Here is a 24,405-nt window from a genome sequence, read left to right on the forward strand (position 1 = left end):
GACGACGCCGCAGGATACAGATCCGGAGAGAACAGGTTGAGACAGCACTCTGTATCAAATTGCAGAGCAGAAGATTGGGACAGGAGTGCTGGGCGCCCTGGTCCTGCCAGGACAGGGGTGTTGAGTGCCCTGGTCCCTGGGACAGAGGCGCTGGGCGCCCTGGTCCTCCGGACAGACAGCTTTCAGACAGCTTCCCGACAGTGTTTTAGAGTGCAGAATGACAGTTTCCGGTGTAGTTTTCAGGACAGTGGAGCCCGCGCCCCCATCCCGCACATTTTCAGTCTGATTTTGACTCTGGGTACACATTTGCATTCTTATTTCATCCTTGTATTTACATCTTTCCATTGTTTAAGTTCAATTCTGTAATCTTGTTGTTAGCTCATACTTGCATTTTAGGGTTAAGAATTGAACTTGCATAATCTTACCTTTCCATTACAACAAAAGAATAGAAACCCTAATAGGTAGCCCATGGCTCTCTCTTTCACAAAAAGAAGTAGCCAATTGTGCGATACCTCTAGGCTCTTTCGTATTCCGTAGTGTGTGACAAGAGGTAGGATTAGGGCATGATAACCTAGTCTCGCTTTTTCCCCCACACATTTTGGTGAACCCGACGTGAATCTATCATTGCTTCTTCTTGCATTGCATCTATTAGATCTAGATCTAGATTTAGTGTGTTTTCATTTCATTTTCATTAAAAAGAAAAAAAAAAGAAAAAAGAGTGTGTTTCTTTGCATTGTGTGTTTAAATTTCATGCACTTTTTATTTCAAAAATGTCCGACTTTTATTTGCAAAATGTTCATGCTTATGATGATTATTATGAGTATAGCCAAGATGAATTAGATGAAGCTTTAGATGAGTTTTTGAACCCTAAAGATGCCAAACCTTCATTTTACCAAAAACTCATAAACCTTGTTACTATGCCATTTTGTTGTGATGAGAAAGATAAGTTGAATGAGTCCCCTCAAGGGTACATTCCTATCAACTCTTCCACTAAATCTAGTAACATGGTTGTTTTCAACAATCCCCTCTATGAGGAGATGTCTCCTTTTGAATCAAAAGATAAACCTTTTAATAGATATGATCATGCTTTGTTGGATGATTCTCTTGATGACTTTGTGGCTTTATCGAAATCTTTAAACAAGAACAAGACTTCTAAATTAGTTAACATGATAAACTTGAATGAGCATAAAAAGCCTCTCTTTGAAGTCCAAGGAGCTTATCCTTCTCCCACCTTTCAAGGTCCTAAGACACCTCTCCTTACTATCCAAGGAGGGTATGATCATGATTCCTTTCGTACTCCGAATAAACCAATCATCACGGTGCAAGGAAGAAAACCTATAAGTCCTTATAATTATGCCAAGCAAATAACTAGAGAGAGTTATCATGCGGTTGCCCATACTTATCATACCAGAAATAATAGGCAACCTAGTCCTCCTCCTGTTATCCCAGTTTCCCTTCCAAATCCTCAACCGATTCTTCCACAAGCTCCCCATATTTCGCAAGTTCTTAGTAAGGAATATGATCTCATAGAACAACTTAAAGCTACCCCTGCTAAGATATCCCTTTGGGATTTGATTCAAACTTCTTCCGCTCATCATGGAATGTTACAAGATGCCTTGAAAGATTTGAATGTTCCTCCACCGAATACATCTAGTAATATAGCATCTTTGGTTAACTCTGTGATGAATCCTAAAGCTCAAATTGTGTTTACCCAAGATGAGTTGCCTACTAGTGAAATCCAACATCAATATGATCCCTTGATGATTGTGGTTATCATGAAAGACACTGCTATAAGGTGAACACTAGTAGATAATGGCTCTGGTCTTAATGTGTGTAGCATTAATCTTTTGCATAAGATGAATGTGGATACATCCTTAATTGAACCGGACTCTCATCCTATTCGAGGCTTTGATAATGTGGCTAAAACTTCATTAGGTACTATCACCTTACCCATCACAGTGGGGCCTGTTACTTTGCCTACACCTATCCATGTTATGTCAAGAAATCTAACGTACAACTTGCTACTGGGGAGACCTTGGATTCACAGTATGCAAGCTGTCCCTTCTACATTGCATAGACAAGTTAAATTTATTTATAACAATAAGACATATACCTTGATAGGTGATACTAATTTTCAAGCTTATTTGCAAACATCCACTTCTAAGGGGGGTTCTTCTAAGCCGTCCTCATCTAGTGATGACTCTTTAAATAAGATACCTATCGGTGAATCCTCGCTCTCCGATGATCAAAATTCTTTGGATGAGTCTGGAGCTCTTGGAGAAGATTCTTCTCAACTTGAAACTACACATAAGAAGGATTTTGATCCTGGGAAGATCCTCGAAGATGACGATTGGGGATCCCTTGATTTTAATCCTACCTTTGTGGGTGAATATAAGGTTCCTTCTAGAGAGCTTAAAGTTGAAAAGAAGGAAGAAGCTAAAAATCAATCAATCTTACCCGAACCTATGAGTAATAATTTTGTGGCCGCTTCTCAAACGTCTTCTCCTCACACGTCTAATTATGAAGAGTTTGATTCTTTGTCTTATGAAAAACCACCTTCTCTTCCTGAAATGGCTGATCGTTATGGTCGTGGTTTTCGCATTTTTGCTAAGCATGGGTATCATGGAAATGGTTGCGGTGCTCATGAACAAGGGATAAAAGTTCCTCTAGAGACTAATTTTCACAGTTATGCCTTTGGACTTGGCTATAATCCCTGCAAGCGCACTAAAGCTTCTAAAAGACCATGCATTAGTGTTAATGTTATTTCTACTTCTCTATCGATACAACACCCCGAGTACATTGATGGGGATCCTTCGTGTGCTTGTGCTTTTGACGTTTTCCCTACCGATGATGCTTTAGCTGAATTTTTAGGAGCATATGACACTCTTCCTCGTTATCATCACAATAGGGGACTCCCTTATTGTTTGAACACTGAAGCCTACTTTGGAAAAGAGACGGATAATGATGAGATTGTGAAAGAATTCCCTCAGCTAAAGGATACTCCTCAACAAAACAATATTCTCATAAGTGACACCACTGATGTTAAGATGGACCCTTTCAATAAAGAGAAAGTTATTAAAATTGGAAAATGTTTGGATGGAGAGGAACAAAAACAATATGAAGATTTATTGCATGAATTCCCCGAGATCTTTGCTTGGACATACTCTGACATGCCTGGTATAGATCCTAAGATTGTTACTCATAACATTGTCTTAGTTCTTGATGCTAAGCCCGTGGAACAAAAGATTTGAAAAATGAATCCTAAGGTAGCTTTGCTTGTTAAGGCTGAGATTGAAAAGTTATTGGAGGCTGGATTTATCCGCCCTATTGACTATTCCCCATGGATTTCAAATATTGTCGATGTGGCTAAACCAGATAACAAAATAAGAATGTGTACCGACTTTCGGGATCTAAATAAGGCTTCTTTAAAAGATGATTTTCCTCTTCCAAACATTGACATGATAGTTGATTCTACGGCAGGACATGCCTTGTTATCCTTCATGGATGGTTTTTCAGGATACAATCAAATTTTTATTAACCCTCAAGATCAATTCAAAACCGCTTTCACTACTCCTTGGGGTATGTTTTGTTGGATAATGATGCCTTTTGGACTTAAAAATGCCGGTGCAACCTATCAACGAGCGATGACCCTTATCTTTCATGATTATATGCATAAGATTTTAGAGGATTATGTTGATGACATTTTAGCCAAATCCTTTCTTCGCATGGATCATATTAAAATCCTTCGTCAAATCTTTGAAAGGATTCGTAAATATCACATGCACTTGAATCCCCGAAAATGTGTTTTTGGTGTGGATAGTGGAAAACTATTAGGATTTATAGTTTCGCATCGTAGGATTGAGGTGGACACTAAGAAAATAGATGCTATCGTCAACATGCCACCTCCTAGAAATGTGTCTCAACTTAAAAGCTTACAAGGGAAGATTCAAGCTATTCGTAGGTTTGTATCTCAACTTGCGGATCGTACTTTTCCTTTCACTCAACTTCTCAAAAAGAATATCACTTTTCAATGGAATGAGGATTGTCAGCAAGCATTTGAAGATTTAAAAATGTATTTAACTAATCCTCCTATCCTTCGACCGGCTGAACCTTCTCAACCCTTCCTTCTTTATACGGCTGCTTCCTCTCATGCTCTTGCAGCATTATTGGCACAACATGATAAAGATGGTAAGGAGTGTCTGGTCTATTATATAAGTCGTACCTTACTCGATTATGAGACCCGATATTCTGCGATAGAAAAACAATGCTTGGCCTTGGTGTTTGCGACTCAGAAATTGAGACATTATCTCTTAAATTCAGAAGTCCACGTCATGATAAAGTTTGATCCGTTGAAGCATCTTTTCTCTAAAACTGATTTATCAGGACGCCTAGCTAAGTGGGTTATGATGTTAACTGAATTTGACCTTAAATTTGTTTCACAAAGAGCAATTAAAGAGCAAGTGTTGACTGATCACCTAGCTGAGGCCCCTTCACCTTTCTCCTTCCCTAACCCTGAGTCTTTTCCTGACGACTTCATTCTTTCTATAGAGAAAGATGAAACTTGGGAGTTATACTTTGATGGCTCTAAGTGTCGTACGGGATCGGGGGCAAGTGTTGTTCTGATTTCTCCTACAAAGAAACCCATTCCCTTATCCTATCGTCTAAATTTCCTGTGTACCAATAACATTGCTGAGTATGAGGCTCTTATAGCGGGAATAAAAGCAGCCTTAGCTCTGAACATAAAACACATACATATCTATGGAGATTCGCAATTGATTATAAGACAAGTAACAGGAATATATCAAGCAAAACAAGACAAATTATCACAATATAAAGATCTTGCCATCTCTTTATTACAGAAATTTGATTCTTATACCATGGAACCTGTTCCTCGAAAAGATAATCGACATGCAGATGCAATGGCATGTGTGGCTTCTCTTGTATCTTTAGAGGACCCTGTGGTTGATCTTAAATTTGTTATTCACAACCTTATTTCTCCAGCTATTGTAGATGATCTTACTCTGGTAACATGTTGTGACTTTATAGACTCAGATGAATGGTACTCACATATCGTAAGATATTTGACCGATGGTACCTTTCCTGATTCTGCTAATAGAAACACTAGGGCTAGAATCCGCAAGTTGTCTGCTAGATATATCATTCTTTCTAATGTCCTTTACTGAAGGGGTTATGATGGTCTTCTCCTTCGCTGTCTTAACAAATCAGAAATCCCCGTTGCTCTTGAAGAGGCGCATTCAGGTGCCTGTGGGGGGCATTTTGGAGGCAAATCCTTGGTTCATAGATTGCTTCGTATGGGATACTATTGGCAAACTATGTAGAAGAATTATTTTTCATTTGTTAAGAAATGTCATCAATGTCAACAACATAATAACCTGATTCATGCTCCTGCCCAAGAACTTCGTTCTCAAGTAGCTTCTTGGCCTTTTTCCGCATGGGGTTTGGATCTTATTGGTAAAATCTCTCCTCCTTCATCTCAAGGACACACCTTCATTATAACCGCAACAGATTACTTTACGAAGTGGGTAGAAGCTATTCCCCTTCGCTCTACCACTGCTGAAGTGATTTGTCAATTTCTTCTAGAAAACATCATTTCTCGATTCGGGATACCTTCTACTATAATCTCAGATAATGGGACATCATTTAAGAACAAGGACGTGAAGAAATTCCTCAAGAAGTATCATATCAAACATCGATTTTCTAAACCATACTATCCTCAGTCAAATGGTCAAGCCGAATCATCCAATAAGATAATTGAACAAATTCTTCGCAAAACCGTGAATAAGCATGGTAAGGATTGGAGTAATCAGCTAATCTATGCTCTTTGGGCCTACCGAATGAGTGTACGAATTGCTATAGGAACTACTCCTTATAATCTTGTTTATGGTGCTGACGCTATTATGCCTTTAGAGGTAGAGATTCCATCACTTAGGGTTTCTCTCAAAGGTATAGTAGATGATGACTCTTATAGAGAACAACGACTTCAACAGCTTGAGATGCTTGATGAACAGCGTATAAACGCTCTTGAGCATATTCAAGCGTATCACAAAACTCTACAATGAAGCTATAATGATAAGGTTATTCAACGTTCCTTCTCAGTAGGTGACTTAGTCCTCTTGAGAATCAGCGCAATGTGAATGCCTTACCTGCAGAAAAGGGAAAATTCAGTCCTAATTGGCTTGGACCATACATCGTTATTGAGGATTATGGATCAAGTGCTTACAAAATAGCGGATGTAGACGGTACGCCTCTTAAAGAACCTATAAATGCTATGCACTTGCGTAGATATTATGCTTAATTCTTCATTCCTTATTTATCTTCTTTTCAGTTCTTCAACATTGGGTAATATGTTAGTATCTCCTAATTAGAGCAAAATAGAATTAAATGTTATGATATTTAATCTATATTGCTTCATTCTTGACAAGCGTGTTTCCTTACTTCATGGTTTGTCTTGAATTCATTTATGTAAATTGTAAAAGATTTACATTTCCATTATGCTAGCATATTATACAGTGTCTCTATGTGTTAAGTAGAATCGTATCATGTTGTGTTTAAGTTCAAAATTAAATCACGTTAGTTATATGATTCTTAGACTTAATGCATATTTCTTCCCTATCATCAATGTAGTACTTGATTAAATATTTAATTAAGTCACACATGTATCAATTTAATCATAGTGCATTGAGAAATCAATCATATGGAAATTAAATTCTGAACATACATGTACATTTACCAAATGTATTAGATTTAATCAAAGCAAAATATACATTGTTTAAGCATTAAAGATAACACATTTGAGACAAAAGAGAAGCATGTATATATACATATATATATGTGGATCGTATACAAATATAGGTCACTATACATCCAAAATGTGACCTCTCCTGCATCATAAAATCATCTCCTATCCCTAGGACTAGTGGTTGGAGAGTGTCGACTGGACGCTCCCTCCTGATCTGGCCGTGAAGGTGGACCCATGGGTGTGTAGTGAGATACAGACCGTGAGTGACTCCAAGAGGAACTCCTACGATCCCTATCCATAAGGATCGCGCGATAGGTGGTAGCCTCGGCCTGAGCTGTTGCTAGATCTCGCCGCGCCCGCTGAAGGTCCTCTGATAGGACTCTCTCTCTCTCCCTCCATATGTCTACCTGAACTCGGAATGGGGAAAACAAGTCCTCGTGCCGACCCGCGTTCCCCTGAGGCCTATAGGCAATCTGTGAGGAACTGGGGATCTGTGCTATCGTGGAAATGTCTGTCACTGCCTGCTAAATCAGGGAACGCCACTCCTGCACATTAGCTGTGGTAGTAGAATAGATTTTTGTATTAGGACCATTCTATATCATCAAAACATTAATAATCAATTTAAACCTACTATACCTGGGTCTCCCTCGCGCCAGTAGGGATCATGATACGGTAGCATCTGTGATTGGGATCTACTAGGCTCCCCTCGCTCGACTAATCTGTGCACGATGGGTGTAGGCTAGGCGGTACTAGGAATAGGTCTCCATATCGCCTCATGTTCCCCCTGTTGGGGAATAAGAGGAGGATCCAGAGCTATGGTATCATCCCCTGAATGGTGAGGAGCTGCATCTGACTCCTCCTCATCATCTCTATCCTCATCTGCATCCTCATCCTCATCTGCATCTGACTCCTCCTCATCATCAGTTCTCTCCTCCTCATCCTCATCTCCATATGTGTCCTCCTCCTCCTCGGCGCTGGGCTGATCGCCTGTAGGTGGATCAGGATCTCCCGCCTCCTCATGACCCTCTCCCTCCTCTGGCTCCTCTGACCTGGATCCCTGGTCCTCATCTCGGTCTCCATGTCTCCATGGGCCTGGATGGCCTGTCGGGTGATCTGGTGGAAAGATAGGACCTGGATATGATCTCATAAACCATGAGACATACCTGCGCTGTGCTCCAGGCTCTGCAGAATAATCAGTGACTACATCCTGATCAGATCCCTCTATATCTATAGTCTCGATGTCATCTATCGTCTGTCTCGCTACTGCTCTAGGTCTGGGAAGGACCCGTGAGTGTCGAGTATAGATGGGCACATCGGCTGGAACACACTGCTCTAGCCCGAACTGCCTCCGTACTCGGTCAAAGTAGAAAGGGACTATGATGTGTGAATATCGTCCCTGCAGTAGGAAGTTCCTCTGTAAGCATGCTAACTGCCTCTCCATCCCATCCCATTTGTGCATCCGCAGGTAAGGTCTCCACACTGTCACCTCGGCTGTCAGTCTATCAAAAATCACTCTCCAATATAACAAATCTCCAAATCTCCACTCACTGGTAAGTGGATAAGCAAACACCCTAGGTCGCTCGCTAGCCGTACTCAGCAGAAAGCCAACAGGCCTGGTGCATGTGAAGTGCTCTAAAATCCATACCTACAGAAGTGTGCATGTCATCAAGCTACAACCCTCTCCAAATACATACTCCTCAAGGTCGTGATAGAGATGTGCAAGCATACTCTAACCCCAAGCATACACTCTCCTGTGTCTCTCCATCGCTCTGATGCACCATGTGAGACCCCCATGCATGTGCGTGCCTCACCCATTAGGGCAGACGGCTAGTGCTATGATGGCGATCATAAGGCATCTCAGAAGGGGTACCTCCCCTGTAGGATGTAAGAGCCAGCTGACCATGATGCGACCTCTCGTCTCGCTCGGCATGACTCTCCCTATGCAATACACCTGCTCCCTCTGATATCCTCCGCTGACCGATCAGTCGCGTATGTAACAGTCGCTCCTCTGATAGGAAGACGAAGTATACGGTACACATCCTCGAGTGTAACCGTCAGCTCCCCTACTGGAAGATGAAACGTGCATGTGTCAGGATCCCATCGCTCCATCAATGCCATCAGCATCGCAGGATGGAACTGAATGGCTGGCATGAGGATCACATACCATAATCCTACTATCGACAGTGTGTCTCTCTCTGACTGAGTAAGCCATAGAATCTGATCTCGCAAACTGTGAAGAATATGTCCCGTTGTATGCTCTCTCATGTACGGAAGGCCCTGCAACACAAAAACATAATCGTAATCAGTACTCGATCATCAAAATCACTCATGCAAGCTGTCGAACATCATATGCCAAGCCCTGTCAAGGACCATGGCGCCCTGGGGGGACCAGGGCACCCCACAGGGACCATGGCGCCCTAGGGGGACCATGGCACCCTGGGTGGGGCCTGGGTCAGCCTTCAGGGCCTGCAAACGATCACAGAAAAGTCAAAATGCAGAAAATCAAAAGTCAAAGTTTAGTCAACTCACCTCGTCCAATGGCTCATCGCCAATCACGGCCTGGCGTAGGATCTCAACCCTCATGGGACGCTCCGGTCGTCGGGAAGGCATGATGATGGCTATGTGGGCTCCGCTACAATGAACAGTACTCAGAATCAACAAAGTGACAAATGCAAATGTCTCTTTCAAGGTATATACGTTCATTCCTTTACCTTTACTTTCAAAACCCTAATTTTCCTCTTTCACTCATTTCATCATAACTTGAGTTTGGGAGATGCGATTTTTGAACCGTTTGTTGTGTAGGAATCGTATTTTCATTCCCCTACTCTCGGGATGTTCCAAAAAGTTCTCTAATGAGGCCTTTTCAGTGAACATCCCTCATCAATACTCTCTTACACAATTTGTCGTAAGTAAACATGCTACCCTATTTCACCTCCCTAATAAGCAAGTCGAAACAGGGGGGGCATACAGCTACTCACAAATTTCATCACTTTCCTTAGTAAGCATTAGGTGATTTTTGTGATCTAACGTGTGTTTTGTAGGGTGCGGTTCCTAACTGTGTACTGCAGATACCGCTGGGGGCTTCGTCCGACAACTTATGGATATATCCTTTTTCAAATAATTTTTACTTTCTGTACTTTAGCTTGCATATGCACGTAGTACTCATATGACCGCTAAAGTGGGGGCTAAATGTAACATCATAAATTGTACGCACTTGCTAAAGTAGTACAATTTAACACCTAGTTTAGCACCCGCCTTGGCGCAGTTGCACTTTGCATTGCATTTCCCCTTTAGCACTTAATTAATCGAATTAATTAGGTCTAAAGGTTCTATTTCACCATTTTCCACATCACAAAGTCGGGCCCTTTCATTAAAGCGTGCCCCTTTCATTTTATTCCTCCAATACATCACTTAATCAAAAACCCTAATTAGGCCCTATTTTGAGCTTGGGGGCTTGATTTCGGGGGTCAAAACATCTCGAAATCACCTGTAACTTCGGGATTCTCTCTAAAATCATCATATCTGACGGCCCTGAAAATTTGGTGAAAAGTTGTCGGGACCGTGGCGCCCGGAGTGCACACGGTCCCGGACATTTTTCCCGAAATTTTAGGAGCGCGATCCAATCATAAAATAAAGCTTAACCCCAAGAAATTGGCGGGATATTCAATCTCTAGGTCAGCCAAAAGACAAAATTGTGACCTAGGGTTTCATACATAAGAGCTCTCTTTCTTCATTTGAAAGGATCAGATTTTTGTTTCCAGAAACCTCATATGCAGCGAAAGAGAAGATCTTTGAAGACTTCAACATCTTAAAACATCCCTCTATGAAGCATTCATCAATTCCATTCATCCATTTAGGGCTTGGAAGACATTGAAGAACAATAGGAGATTACCGACTGAAGATTGGCTTGTACCTCTCCCTTGAGGGTTGGGTATGATTTCATGTTGTTTTCATGTCTTTGCATAAAGCTTCAATATATATCCTTCATTCATGCTTTAGATCACTTTGCATCTTGATTTAGAGCATTTACATTATCATTTACAAGCAATTAGGGTTTACTTTCTAGGTTGCTCTAGTTTGCTTTCTTGCATTTTAGGACCTTGCACACACACTAGGTCTGCACACACAATACATTTTACAAAACAACTTGGCTATTCGTGGAGGTGGAAATCACCGAAGTGGGGGTTTGACTAAGGCAAAACCCTATATAGCCACCCATACCCCCTTTTTCAGATATAACTGCAGGTTTCGGGACTCGGACGACGCCGCAGGATACAGATCTGGAGAGAACAGGTCGAGACAGCACTCTGTATCAAATTGCAGAGTAGAAGATTGGGACAGGAGCGCTAGGCGCCCTGGTCCTGCCAGGACAGGGGTGTTGGGTGCCCTGGTCCCTGGGACAGAGGCGCTGGGCGCCTTGGTCCTCCGGACAGACAGCTTTCAGATAGCTTCCCGACAGTGTTTCAGAGTGCAGAACGACAGTTTTCGATGCAGTTTTCAGGACAGTGGCGCCCGCGCCCCCGTCCTGCACATTTTCAGTATGATTTTGACTCCGGGTACACATCTGCATTCTTATTTCATCCTTGTATTTACAGCTTTCCATTGTTTAAGTTCAATTCTGTAATCTTGTTGTTAGCTCATACTTGCATTGTAGGGTTAAGAATTGAACTTGCATAATCTTACATTTCCATTACAACAAAGGAATAGAAACCCTAATAGGTAGCCCGTGGCTCTCTCTTTCACAAAAAGAAGTAGCCAATTGTGCGATACCTCTATGCTCTTTCATATTCTGTAGTGTGTGACAAGAGGTAGGATTAGGGCATGATAACCTAGTCTCGCTTTTTCCCCCACACACCTGCAAGGATAAACACTGTTTAGCTCTATCATTGACCAGAACAGGGATGGAATTTTCATGTCTTCTTGCTTTCACTGATTTGAAGAAGAAAGCAGTGTTCTTATCCCCTTCCTGAAGCCAATCAATATGAGCTCTTTGTTTCTAGTATATTTCTTCCCTAAGCATGCATAATTTGAGCAGCTTTCTTAGCCTGAAAAATGTTCCCGAAACCCTGACGGTTCCACTGTTTAAGCTAAAACTTAACAAATTGTAGCTACTTGGAAAAAGTGTACATAGCAGTGCCAAAGGCTGACCTCCCTTTCCTCCACCACTCTGCTACAAGAGCCTGCAAAGCAGGATCCTGAAGCCACATAAGTTGGAATTTGAATAAAGGAGAGTGCGCGACCCGAGCCGAAGAGGAAACCAGCTTGATGGGCCAGTGGTCTGACCCTCTCCATTCAAGAATATCAGAACTTGTGGTCCACCCCCCACCAATCCAAAAACTAGAAACCAGAAAATGATCCAACCTCTCCGCAATCCAATACTCCCCCACCCTCCTATTGTTCCAAGTGAACACACCATTACCAGGCTTAATGTCAACAAGATGCAACGATATATACTATCCTAAAAAAGGATAGAAGAAGGTTCCAAACACATAACACCCCCCTTCTTCTCGCTCAACTCAAGGATGGCATTGAAATCTCCCGCCATAATCCAAGGATCAAAAGGGACCAGCCTTCGCATACAAGAAATATGAGACCATAAGTTCTGCTTACCCTTAAGATCAATAGGGGCATAGATGTTAGAAAACAAGATGAATTCCTCAGTCTCAAGACTAGAGACAATCCCAAATAATGAAGATCTAGAGGCAACCCACCAGACAAGGTGAAACTTTAAAGGGTTCCAAAGATAGGCCACCCCTCTAGAGGATCCCACTGCCCCAATACATTGACACTCACCTCGACCCCACAACTTCAGCACCAGACCCATCATACTCTCTGCCGAGAGTTTAGTTTCTTGCAAGAATAGGAAATCAGGTGAATGATTCCTAATCAAATCCCGAACAACTTTTTGTCTAGGGCCACTGTTCAAGCCCCTCACATTCCATGAAAGCACAATCATTTTGGAGGATTGGAAAAGTGAGAATCCAGAGTCTTTACTGACCCTGACTCAACCAAATTCTCTCCCATCAATTTGATCTTATCCAAATCCTTCTTTCTATCAACCTTTGAGTTCTTCTCTGAAGCACTTTTCTTAATATCTTTCTGATGAAGACCTCGGTGAACGGAGGGCTTATTACTTTTACCCCCAGCCGGATCCAATTTCAGAGCTATCGAAGAACCCTCCACCCCAACCAAATTCACCTCCAAACCAGAAGTGAGTCCCAACTAGACCCCTACTGGCTGATCCATCTCCATATGCTGGCTTCCAACCACTTGCAGAGCTTGGGAAGGGTCCTCAATCACTCTTTCTGGAGCCCCCCCTGAAGCACCTTGGTCCAAAGGGGTTAACCCTAGGTTCACCTCCTGTTGGCTAAGGTCATCCAAGGCCTCAAATTTGTTAAAGGTATCCTCCTCCTGTCTCTCTTGTAAGGGCCTCTTTTGTCCTCAATTCATGTTCTTTGTCTTAACTAAGACAAAACCATCAGCACCCACACCCTCGGCCATCATAGCAGCTTTTCCTTTTATCAACCTCGTCTAGGTTGTGGGTCGGCCTCTGAGGTTGGCAATCCACCGGTGTAAAATCACTCAATTTTTTCAGGTTAGCTATAAAATCATCATAACTTTCATCCCTGCAAATTTCAAAAAAAGTTGCGAGGACCGTGTGCACCCCGAGCGCCACGGTCCCGGACATTTTTTCCGAAATTTCGGGAGATTGTCCTGATTGTATTTAACAGCTTAAATCTAGGAGATTGGCTGATTTTACTAAAATTTGCTACCTCTAAAATTCAAAATCTTCTCTCTTTCTTTAGTGCATGAGTTTTACAACAATAAGTCCTATTTACACTATTCCCGTTAGACGAAGCCTTAGAATTAAGTCTTTCCAAGGTTTAATTACTGAGGAGATGGAACCTAATTTGAATGGCCTTTTTAACGAGGACATGGGTAATTCCTCTAATCCTCTTAATGATGAAGAAGCTCTCCATGAGGTTTCTATAGAACAACTTTCAAAATTGGATAACCAATTTGATGATTTTCGACAATGGATGTCTCAAGAATACCCTGATAGTCAAGCTCTTCCTTTAATTGAGGGTCTAAAATGTATGCTTCAAAGTGATAAGAATGGAATTGATATTTTGCATGGTATTGCACACATTGTGGATTCAAATGTGATGCCTATGAAAAGTTGTGCCGAAACCTTAGGTTATACACAACCTCCTACTCAAGACAATCATTCTATTCCTTTGACGACTCCTATTGCTAGTATACCTACTTTTACATCAAACATAATGACTACTTCAATACAAGACATTCCTCCTATGATTACTAATCATGGGGGCAATCCCTCTTCTTCAATCAACCCTCTTCCTTCATTCAATCTGACTTCTTCATTCATTCCTTCAATGAGTGTGCCTATTATATCACCACAAATGAACATGACGCAAGGGGGCAATTCATTTAACCATTCCATTCCTCCTTGTAGTGTTCCTCCTGTCCAATCATCTCCTATGACTAACTATCATAGTGTCCCACCACCTTACTCTCTACCTTCTTTCAATAACATAACACCTCCATCACAATCTAACACGTCTAATATGAACTCTTCGACTGAAGCGACCATTAACAATCTTGCACAAACTGTCTCTTCTTTACAGCAACAAATTGCCTCTATGAATCAATACAAGTTTAGTGTGCCCACATTTGATGTTTCGAGCCCACTTTCTCTTGATATTGTTCAAGCTATTCCCCCTAAACATGTTGAAATTCCGCATTTGGAGCTTTATAATGGTAAGGGTGATCCTCTAACACATGTTAAGACCTTTCAAACAATATGTACTAATTTTGCTTATGACCAAAGGTTGCTTGCAAAATTGTTTACTAGAACATTAAGAGACAAAGCCCTACAATGGTATTGCTCGTTGCCTTCCTATTCTATTACTTCTTTCGAACAACTTGCAAATGCTTTTATTCAACAATTTCAAAACAATATAAGTCCTAAAGTTACTTTGATTGATTTAATGCATTGTAAACAAGGTGTTAAAGAAAAAGTGACTGATTTCATTGGTAGATATAAGCATTTGTATGCTCAAATTTCTTTTCCAGTGCCTGACAATGATATTAAAAGAATCTTTATTTCTAATTTACAAAAAGACATTAGAGAAAAACTCCTGTTTTCTGAGTTTACTTCTTTCCAACAGTTGTGCGCAACTCTTCACAATTATCAACTGACTGTGAGTCAAATGGAACAATCACATCCTATGGCTCCGAGTGATAAGGGTGATAGTAGTCAACAACCATTTGGGAAGTTTAAACCAAATAGAGAGTCCATTAAATTCAATGAAAACATCATCAACAACAATGTGAATGCAGCATCAGGTGTGTCTCCTATTTCTAAGTTTTTCAGGAAAGAAAGAAAGTTTACTCCTTTGAATGAATCATTGCATAGTATTATGAATAAGTTATTGGAACAAAATGTGCTTACTCTTCCTCCTATAAGGCAAATAGATCTTGCAAAGATTAATTCACCCTATTTTGATAACAAATCTTTTTGTCAATTTCATCGTCAACCTGGGCATGATACTGAAAAATGTTTTGCTTTAAAGGGTAAAATTCAAGATTTGATTGATAATAATACTATCTCTATTTCTGGAGTGAATGATAAAGGCAATACATCTGTAGCTCCTCCCAACCAAAATCTTCAGATTTTCACTGATCCATTGCCTTCTCATACCTCTAATGTGATTGATACTACTGATTCCTCTGTCTCACCTGATGATCTTGTGTCTATGACTCAGAATGTGATTAACTTTGTGGAGCAACAGAAAATCCCTAAAGAACCTTCCATCACATTTGATTCTAGTGAAACTATCAGGGCACCTGATGGTCCTTTATATATAGTTGCAAAAGTCAAGAATACACCTTGCCGTGGAGTGCTTATTGATCCTTCTTGTATGGTTAATGTCATCACTGAAGAACTTCTTTTTACTTTGCAATTGAATCAAGTGATCTATGACGAAACAAATGTGGTTGTGAAACTATTTGATGCATTTTCTTCTCCTACAATTGGTTCTATTACATTACCTATTGAGGTCCATAACAAATCCCTTGATGTGGACTTTGCTATTATTCCATCATCCGAACAATTTCGTGTGAAGCTAGGCTATCCTTGGCTATCTTCCATGAAAGCTATTGCTTCTCCTATTCACAAGTGTTTGAAATTTCCCCATAATGGTGAAGTTGTTACTGTCAATCATAGTCTCTTTAAACCAGCTGAAAGAACTTCTAGTGTTCCTATTGATTACTTTTGGCCTAAACAATTCCAATCTCTTCCTTCGCGAAGTGATCATCTTTTCAAATCTTATCAAAAGTGGAAAAAAGATATGATCCTTTCTCTAAGTGAACCTAGAACACCCAAACTTGACATTCCTATCATTCTTGAGAAGGAAGTTCTTCCTTTGAAAGATAAAACTAATGTCTTTCCTCAAGAAGATTCCCAACCTATTCCTATGGATGTGACTATGCCTATATCTAATAAACCTCCTAAGAGTAGACCTATACCTCCTCGTCATGATGGACTTGGTCTCCTTCCTAAACCAAATATTCCTCCCTTATATGGAGCAGTTCCTCCTCCTTCCTCTTATGGAGAGAAGAGACCTTCCTCTTCTCCTATTATTCAACCTAAGAGACCACAACCTAAACGCCCAAGTGATAAGGATGAGAACATTCCTCCTCCTCAATCTTCTCAACTTCCTACTAAGACTAGACGAAATCGTTCTGCACGTGAACGCCGACGAAAGCGTCATCTTAGAGCTCAGGCAGCTGCCTCTCAAACTTTGCAATCCCCAAAAACACCTTCAACAAGCATTATTCCATTTTCTCCTCAGTCGACGATTGAGCCGAAATCTCCTAAACATAAGATGCATGATGGTCTTGATCCTGTGCGAGTTAAAGATCCTATTTTCATAAATCTTGATGATGATATAGATGAAAATGTTATTCATAATGAAAATGCTACTTCTCCTATTCATTCTGATAGTGAATATGAACTTGTTGATATTGATAACCATTTATCTAATGAATTTTCTAAAGCACTTATCCTAGCTCCTAGACAAGAACACCGTGGCTTGGGATATGAACATAGCCCTTGTTTGGATCTTGTGATAGCTCCATCTGTTGTGTTGGATGTTCCTCCTCTAGCGTGTTCCCTACCTTCCCGAAATATTGATCAGCAAGATCGGGGGGTAGATGACGTGCTAGACTAGTTTCATTAGCATAGTAGATTCTCTCCCCCTCTCTTTTGTTACTTCTTCTATATGTTATTCTCATTCTTCTATTTGTTGTCCTTAGTGTTGTCTACTTGAGGACGATGCAAAGCACTGAGATCTCTCGATCTCTCTCATGTTGACTCAAAAGACACATGTGTTCCCTTCTTCTAGGTGACCTTCCTTGATTGGGGAATGAAGAACAATTATGCATACATACATATGATATACATGAATTATCATACAGCATACTGACCCCGAGGAAAGCGAAGTCACCTTGTGCTTTGTGTTCTGTGTCTATTATCCTTGGGCTTATCTCACACTTGGGGGCTAAATCCTTGTGATAACGTGCTCCTTTCTCATTTCTTATATGTATCACTACCTTAAAGCAATCACCCCCGGTGAGGCGTGTGCGATCGCTTTAACGTAGGGGGGCATACATCCCGTTCATATCTTTTCAAGATACTTGAAAATCTCTTGGCAAATTTAACCTTGCCTTGAAAATTTTTGATATCTTTCTCACATGACTCAAAGTGAGGGAACCTTACTACTGACAGTCATGGTTCTCCCTCGTGATCTTCCCTTTTACTTTTTCTATCGAAGTCGTAAGATCCTTAGTCCACTGGGGGCTTGGTGTATCTTGCCTCCTTGACGTGGTGAAAGTTTTTCAATGTTGTTTCCTTGTACTTTACCGGAAGTATGAGCGTACGCTTATACTCCCGCTAAAGTGGGGGCTAAATGTAGCGTCCTAAAATTGTGACACTTGCAATTTTGACTGCATTTGGGTCTTCACGATGGCAATGCAACACGGAACCTGAATGGAGACCCCGAAACTTGCCCACGACACCAAAAACTGCATTTTTCCAGCACCCTGCTTGATCCCTCCTTGCACCCCACTGTCCTGGGAAGTGGGACCAGAGCGCCCAGCGCTCTAGTCCTTCAGGACTAGGGCGCCCAGCGCCCTGGTCCCTGGTCCTATTTTGGGCCCGGTCTCCTATGGGACTTCGGGCCTTTTTGTTTGCAAATTGGAAAATAACATTTCCTGGTCGGCCTAAGGTCGGGAAAATCAGTCTTTTAACCCTAATTGACAAGTATATATAAACTACATTTTCCTCTCCCATTTGGGGAGATAAAAAAAAAGAGGAAGGACATATGTGTACAAGACGTGGAAACTCTATTCAAACATTCAAGCATTCAAGCATTCAAGCATTCCTTCAAGCAATTGATCATTCTAAGCCTCCATTCAAGGCTAAGTGTTGCATTCAAGACAAGGATTCAACCATTGAAGAGGAGATCACATACTACAACATACAACAACATCTATACCTTCGCATATAAGGATACAAACATCCTTACAACAAGGTATTAGTACTTGTTTTACATTACATTTACAGCTTTTCTCATTTCTTGGTTAATTCCAAAACCGGGGTTTGACCTAAGGGCAAACCCCTAATCCCTAACCCCCCAATCGTCTTCACTTTTCTGTGTGTAGGTTGCAGGTACGCGGCTGAAATTGAAGATCTGGAATCCTTGTGCAGAGATGAACAGATCCACCTTCGTTTCACGGATTTTTCGGAGGACCGTGTGCACGCCGGGCACCATCGTCCCGTCAACTTTCGCTCAAATTTGCAGGACAGCGTCGTCTTGACATTTTACTGCTAATTCCAGGTCCACGGCTTCATATCATAACCCTATCTCTGTTTATAAGCGAATATTTCCCACTTTACATGCATTCCTAGTTCAATCTTTCTATCTACATTTCTTTACAAAAGAGGGTATCCTTGACGTCTTAACCCTTGAAACTCATATAGAATCCAATCTTGCATTGTGTGGGATTGGATCTTGTGGGTTTCAACCCCTCTTTTGAATGTAAAGTCCCTCCTAAGTGAAAACCATCAACCCTAGTGACTCTCCCTTCTCTCTCCTCGGAGTTGGGGAGGGGAGAATGACTAGGGTTCGATTTTTCCGCTTTACAGTCATTTAATCATTTTTTAGCACTTTCAACTAGGTTAGTAATATTCCAAGAAACAGAACTGGTACCTTTAAGGGCCTGGATGATATTTAGGGAGTCCCCTTCCAACCAATTTTTAAAAAATTTGAATCCCTGAGCAAGTTGGAGGCTTTTTAGCATGACCAAAGCTTCAGCCACATGATTATTTTGGACCCCAAAAGGAGAAGCAATAGCAGCAATACAGACACCTTGAGCATTTCTAATGACTCCTCCACCACTAGACTTCCCAGGGTTTCCTTTAGCCACCCCATTTAAATTCACCTTTATCCATTCATAATCAGGAAATCACCAAACAATATTATCTCTCCTATTCTTATTGTCAGATCTACAAACTTTGTGAATTAAGTTCCATTCAGTAAGGATGCCTTTTTCAATTTCATTTATATCAGTAAAAAGCCATTGTTTATTGTTCCTGTGAGGAATATTTATGTTTTCTTTTATAGCCCTGCAAATTTTTTCAAAGACCACCTAAGAGGCGCACTTAGCTTCCCTAAATATTATGTTATTTCTCTCTTTCCAGATTCCCCAACAAGTCATGGGGAGGATCAGGGACCAAAGGTTCTTGATAAGAGGACAATTGGTGGGGAATGTCCATTGCCAGATAATTTCCTTGAGACTCTTGTGCATGACCCAATCAACTTTCCATTTCACCAAAAACTTACTCCAAATTTCCTAGGTAAAGGAGCAGTGGAAAAATAGATGATCAACTGATTCTTCCTCTTTCTGGCAGAGCTTGCACCTGTTAGGGAACATGTAACCTCTTCAGACCAAATTGTCAATAGTTAGGATCCTATTGTGAGTAGCAAGCCAAAGGAACATATTGACTTTAGGGATAAGAATTTTGTTCCAAACTTTACCCCAAATGGGGTTACTGGTCTGAGTGAAAGTGTTTTTGTAGGTTGAAGCAACCATAAAGTCACCTTTAGGATTACTCTTCTAGAGAAAAACATCATCATAGTCTATGTTAATAGAAAAAGACAGCAGCTCCTGCTGGAGCAGGGAAAATCCAGCATATATAACATCAAGCCTAACCCATTTGTTCTCCTTCCAGTAGTCACACACCATAGGTCCAAACCTCCTTTTACATTCCTCAATAAATTGACTATTGCCTTGATCAAAGAGAGGTTCATTGTTCATCCAAGGATCCTCCCAAAACCTTATTTTGTCACCTTTTCCAAGGACCCATCCAGCTCCAACTTTGGCCACTTTTATGGATTTGATAATACTATTCCAAATGAAGGACCCAATTGAGATGTCTTCAGAGTTGAGGAAATCCTGGAGAGGTTGATTCTGAATATATTTGTCAAACCAGATCTGGTTCCAGTCTTTCTTGATGTCATAAGCTCTCCATATTTGTTTAGCAAAGAGAGCTTTATTAAAAGTTTTTAAAGCTTTAATCCCAAGCCCTCCTTTTCTCTTTGGTTTACACACTTTGTCCCAAGCAACCAAGGATATTCTATTTTTTTCTTCAACCCCTGACCATAGAAATCTCTTCTAGATTCTTTCTAATGCTTCAGCAAATTTAGCTGAGATACCAAATAGACTGAGAGCATAAATAGGGAGATTCTAGAGAGTAGCTTGAAGAAGCTGCAACTTCCCAGCCTAAGATAAAATGGATTCTTTCCATCCAGCAAGTTTTTTGTTGAGTTTGTCAATAAGCATATTCCAGAAGGATTTTGGGGGAAATAAACCCAAGGGGAGACCCTGGTAGGTGGATGGGAGCATTTACATCTTGCAACCAATAATTTTAGCAATTCTTTGTTGTCTTATGACTGGAGTGTTCATAAAGTATGTAGCCGATTTGTCCCAATTGACTTGTTGGCCAGTAGCCAAAGAATAAAAATTAAGAGCACTTTTAAAGGCAGCAGCCTCCCCAACAGATGAATATCCCATTAGGATAGTATCATTAACAAACTGTTGGTAAGAACAAAAGACATTAGCAGAGGAAGGTTGAAGGCCTTTGATGATTTTATTCACTTTCAATTTTTGGATCAGTCTGCTCATGCTCTCTGCCAGGATGGTGAAAAGAATAGGAGATATGGGATCTCCTTGTTTGAGCCCCCTTGATGATTTAAAGAATTTAGTAGGAGATACATTAATGAGAATTGAAAAAATAGGAGTGGAGATCAACTCTCTGATAATTTTGATTATCTTCTCATCAAATCCAAAAGCCTCCATGATTCTGAAAAGAACTTGCCAATCCACTCTATCATAAGCTTTCGCCAGATCCAACCTTATCAAAAATCCTTCTTTATTAGTAGCATTGAGGGAGTGAATATTCTCATGCACAAGAATGATAGACTCCAAAATCTACCTGCCAGGAACAAAAAAATTTTGCTCCTCAGAGATGATGAAGGGGAGGACAGCCAAAATTCTAGTAGTCAAAACTTTAGATATGATCTTATAGAAAGAGTTACATAGACTTATTGGCCTAAATTTTCCCATTGAATCTGCCCCAGCCACCTTAGGAATTAAGGAAATAAAAGTGGAGTTGAAATCCTTAAGGATTCTTCTAGAACCAAAAAATTCTTTTACCGCATTGACAGTGTCTTCTCCCACAATATGCCAGAATTCCTAGAAGAAAAACATAGGGAAGCCATCAGGACCCGGAGCTTTATCCCCTTGAAAAGACAAGACCATTTTTTTAATTTCCCCAGCAGAGGGGATAGCAGAAAGGGCCTTATTTTGATTAGGATTAATGATCTTGGGGATGATATCAACCAAATCTTGTTGTTGGGTATAATCAATATCCTTGTTCACGGTGAGGAGCTGAGAGAAGAAACTAATAGCTTCATCCCTAATTTCATCCTCATTAAGAAGAATTTTATCCTCAGCAATTAATCTGGAAATTCTATTCGCAACTTTATGTTTCAAAGAAGTCATGTGGAAAAATTTAGTGTTTCTGTCCCCAGCCTCCAACCAAGTCACCCTAGATCTCTGCCTCTAATAGATTTCCTCCCTAGAAATGATGTGGTGAAGTTTGACTAAAACATCATCTTCCATAGCTTTGGGATACTTTTTATAGCCATCTTTCTGTATAGAGTTTTAGATATGTTCTAATTCCTCCTTTAGCTTTTTCTTTGAGTCAAAAATATCACCAAAGACCTTCTTGTTCCATATCTTAATGTTGACTTTGATGTTTCTAATTTTTTTAGCAACTTTATACATGGTAGTTCCATTCACATGAATATTCCACCAGTTGGCAATAGATTTATCAAGAGAGGGGTGAGAGACCCATATTTTCTCAAACCAGAAAGGGAAACTCTAACTACTCTCAGTGGTCTCAGCAAAAAAGGTAATGGGATAATGATCCAAACCAATTCTATTGATGACAGACAAGGAGCATCTATGAGAAAGAATCCAATCATTAGTAACAAGGGATCTATCAAGTCTTACCTGAATGAGGTCTTCACCATCCCTGTGGTTAGACCAGGTGTAGGAAGATCCATTAAGATCCATATCAATAAGAGCATTGACATTGATGAAGTCCATCAAATCAGATCTATTGTCCGGTTGAGCTTGAGTTCCTCCAGATTTATCAGTACCTTGCAGAAGAGTATTGAAATCTCCCATCACAACCCAACTTTTCTTAGGAAAAGATCTTCTTTTTTGCTGGATTTTATCCCAAAATTTACTCCTAGAAGATTTGGAATCAGGGGCATAGATGTTTGTAACCACACATTCCTTTCCATCATAGATGCTTTTAACTTTCATGGATATAATGTTACCATCTTCATCAATCATTTCTCCTAAAATAGTTTTCTTGTTCCAGAAAATAGTCACCCCACCAGATGCCCCATTCAAGCTACTACCACAGACCCCTCCATTTTTAAACAAGTTTAAATTCTCCACTTTCTCCTTACTCATTTTGGTTTCCTGAACAAGGATAATATCTAGTTTTTGGTCTCAAATGAGATTCTGTAATATATCTTGTTTATTGAGACCATTTAGGCCTCTGATGTTCCATGATATTACCTTCTTTTGGAAACCTGGGGGCAGGATTCCTGTATAGTTCATTGCCTTCCATCAGCTATGTTTTTCTTTCTCTCCTGGTCCCTGTGCCATTTCATAGTTTTACATCCCAATGGAGATTTGGATACACCAATATCAGCCTTGGATCTGGTCCTAGTTTTCACCCCATTAAGGCATCTTGCCTTCTTGTTTTTCTTTTTTCCATTCCTTGTTATTTCTTCCTCATGCTCCTCTCTGGGCTCTTCTTTCTTATTACTCCATAGTTCTCCTCTTTTCTGGGATTATGTGGGCGTATCAACTCCAATATTCTAGAATAATTCATTTAGATTAACCTTAGGCGATCCAAACTTGTTATTCCTTCCAAGTTTAATTTCATGTTCTTCAAATTCATTTAGGCACTGTTCATCTCTTTTTGAAACTTGAGGGGCCTCATGATGAGATTCAGTGACATTCTCAATCTCACCATCTTCAAGTGTCTCTTCACTGATAGCATTCTCCTCCTCCTGAGTCTGTAGAGCCTCAAAAGTATTGACTATTTTGATTTCAAACTCCTTGATTTCATTCTTTTTATCTTCCTTCAAAGGGGGATTCTTAAGAGGGTCATTTCTATCTCCTTCTGATAGGTCTAGTATGTTACCAGGACTTCCACTTCTTCCTTCCACTTTATTACCTTCCCTATTATTATTCTTTTCTTTCCAAACCTGTTTGTGGGTGTCAACCGTCACATGTTTTTTAGGGTTACTAGGGCAGGCCTTAGCCCAGTGACCAGCTTTTTTACAAGAAAATCACACAAAGGGGAGTGACTCGAACTCTATTGTTTGTTCCCATAATCCAAGTTTGGAACTTATATCAATAGAACTAGGAAGATCCATCTTCTACAAAATATTGACACAGATGAGCATATAAACCAGTCTTTTCGAGTTGCGGTCATTGGATCTATCGCAACAAGCTCCCCAAAGGAGTTTGCAATTCCTGAGAATACATCCTCAACCCAAAATTCCATCGGCAAGCCTGGCAGCCTTACCCAGACCAGAGCAAATTCAAAGAAGGAATCATTGAGTTCCATGTTAGGAGACCATTTTCTCATAGATAAAGAGGATTTACCAAACATCCAAGGGCCACCGCTTAAAGCTGCTTCCATATCTTCCCCACAAGATAAGGAGAAAACAAAAAAACCTCTAAACAAGGCAGAAACATCAACCTGACCTTTCATCCTCCATTTTCTCTTAACAAAATACCTAACATCCTCAATATTGGGTTGTGGTCCAACAAACTTCCCCACCAAAGAGAAAGCCATTAAAGAAATGCTATCATCGATAACCAAATCTAGAATGGAAATAGCAAGTTTACCCATTTTTCTATCAGATATGTCTTTCACAAAGGGAAAGGATGATTTACCAGTTGGT

Source organism: Cryptomeria japonica, chromosome 8, assembly GCF_030272615.1.
Source record: "Cryptomeria japonica chromosome 8, Sugi_1.0, whole genome shotgun sequence".
In the NCBI taxonomy this organism is placed as follows: Eukaryota; Viridiplantae; Streptophyta; class Pinopsida; order Cupressales; family Cupressaceae; genus Cryptomeria; species Cryptomeria japonica.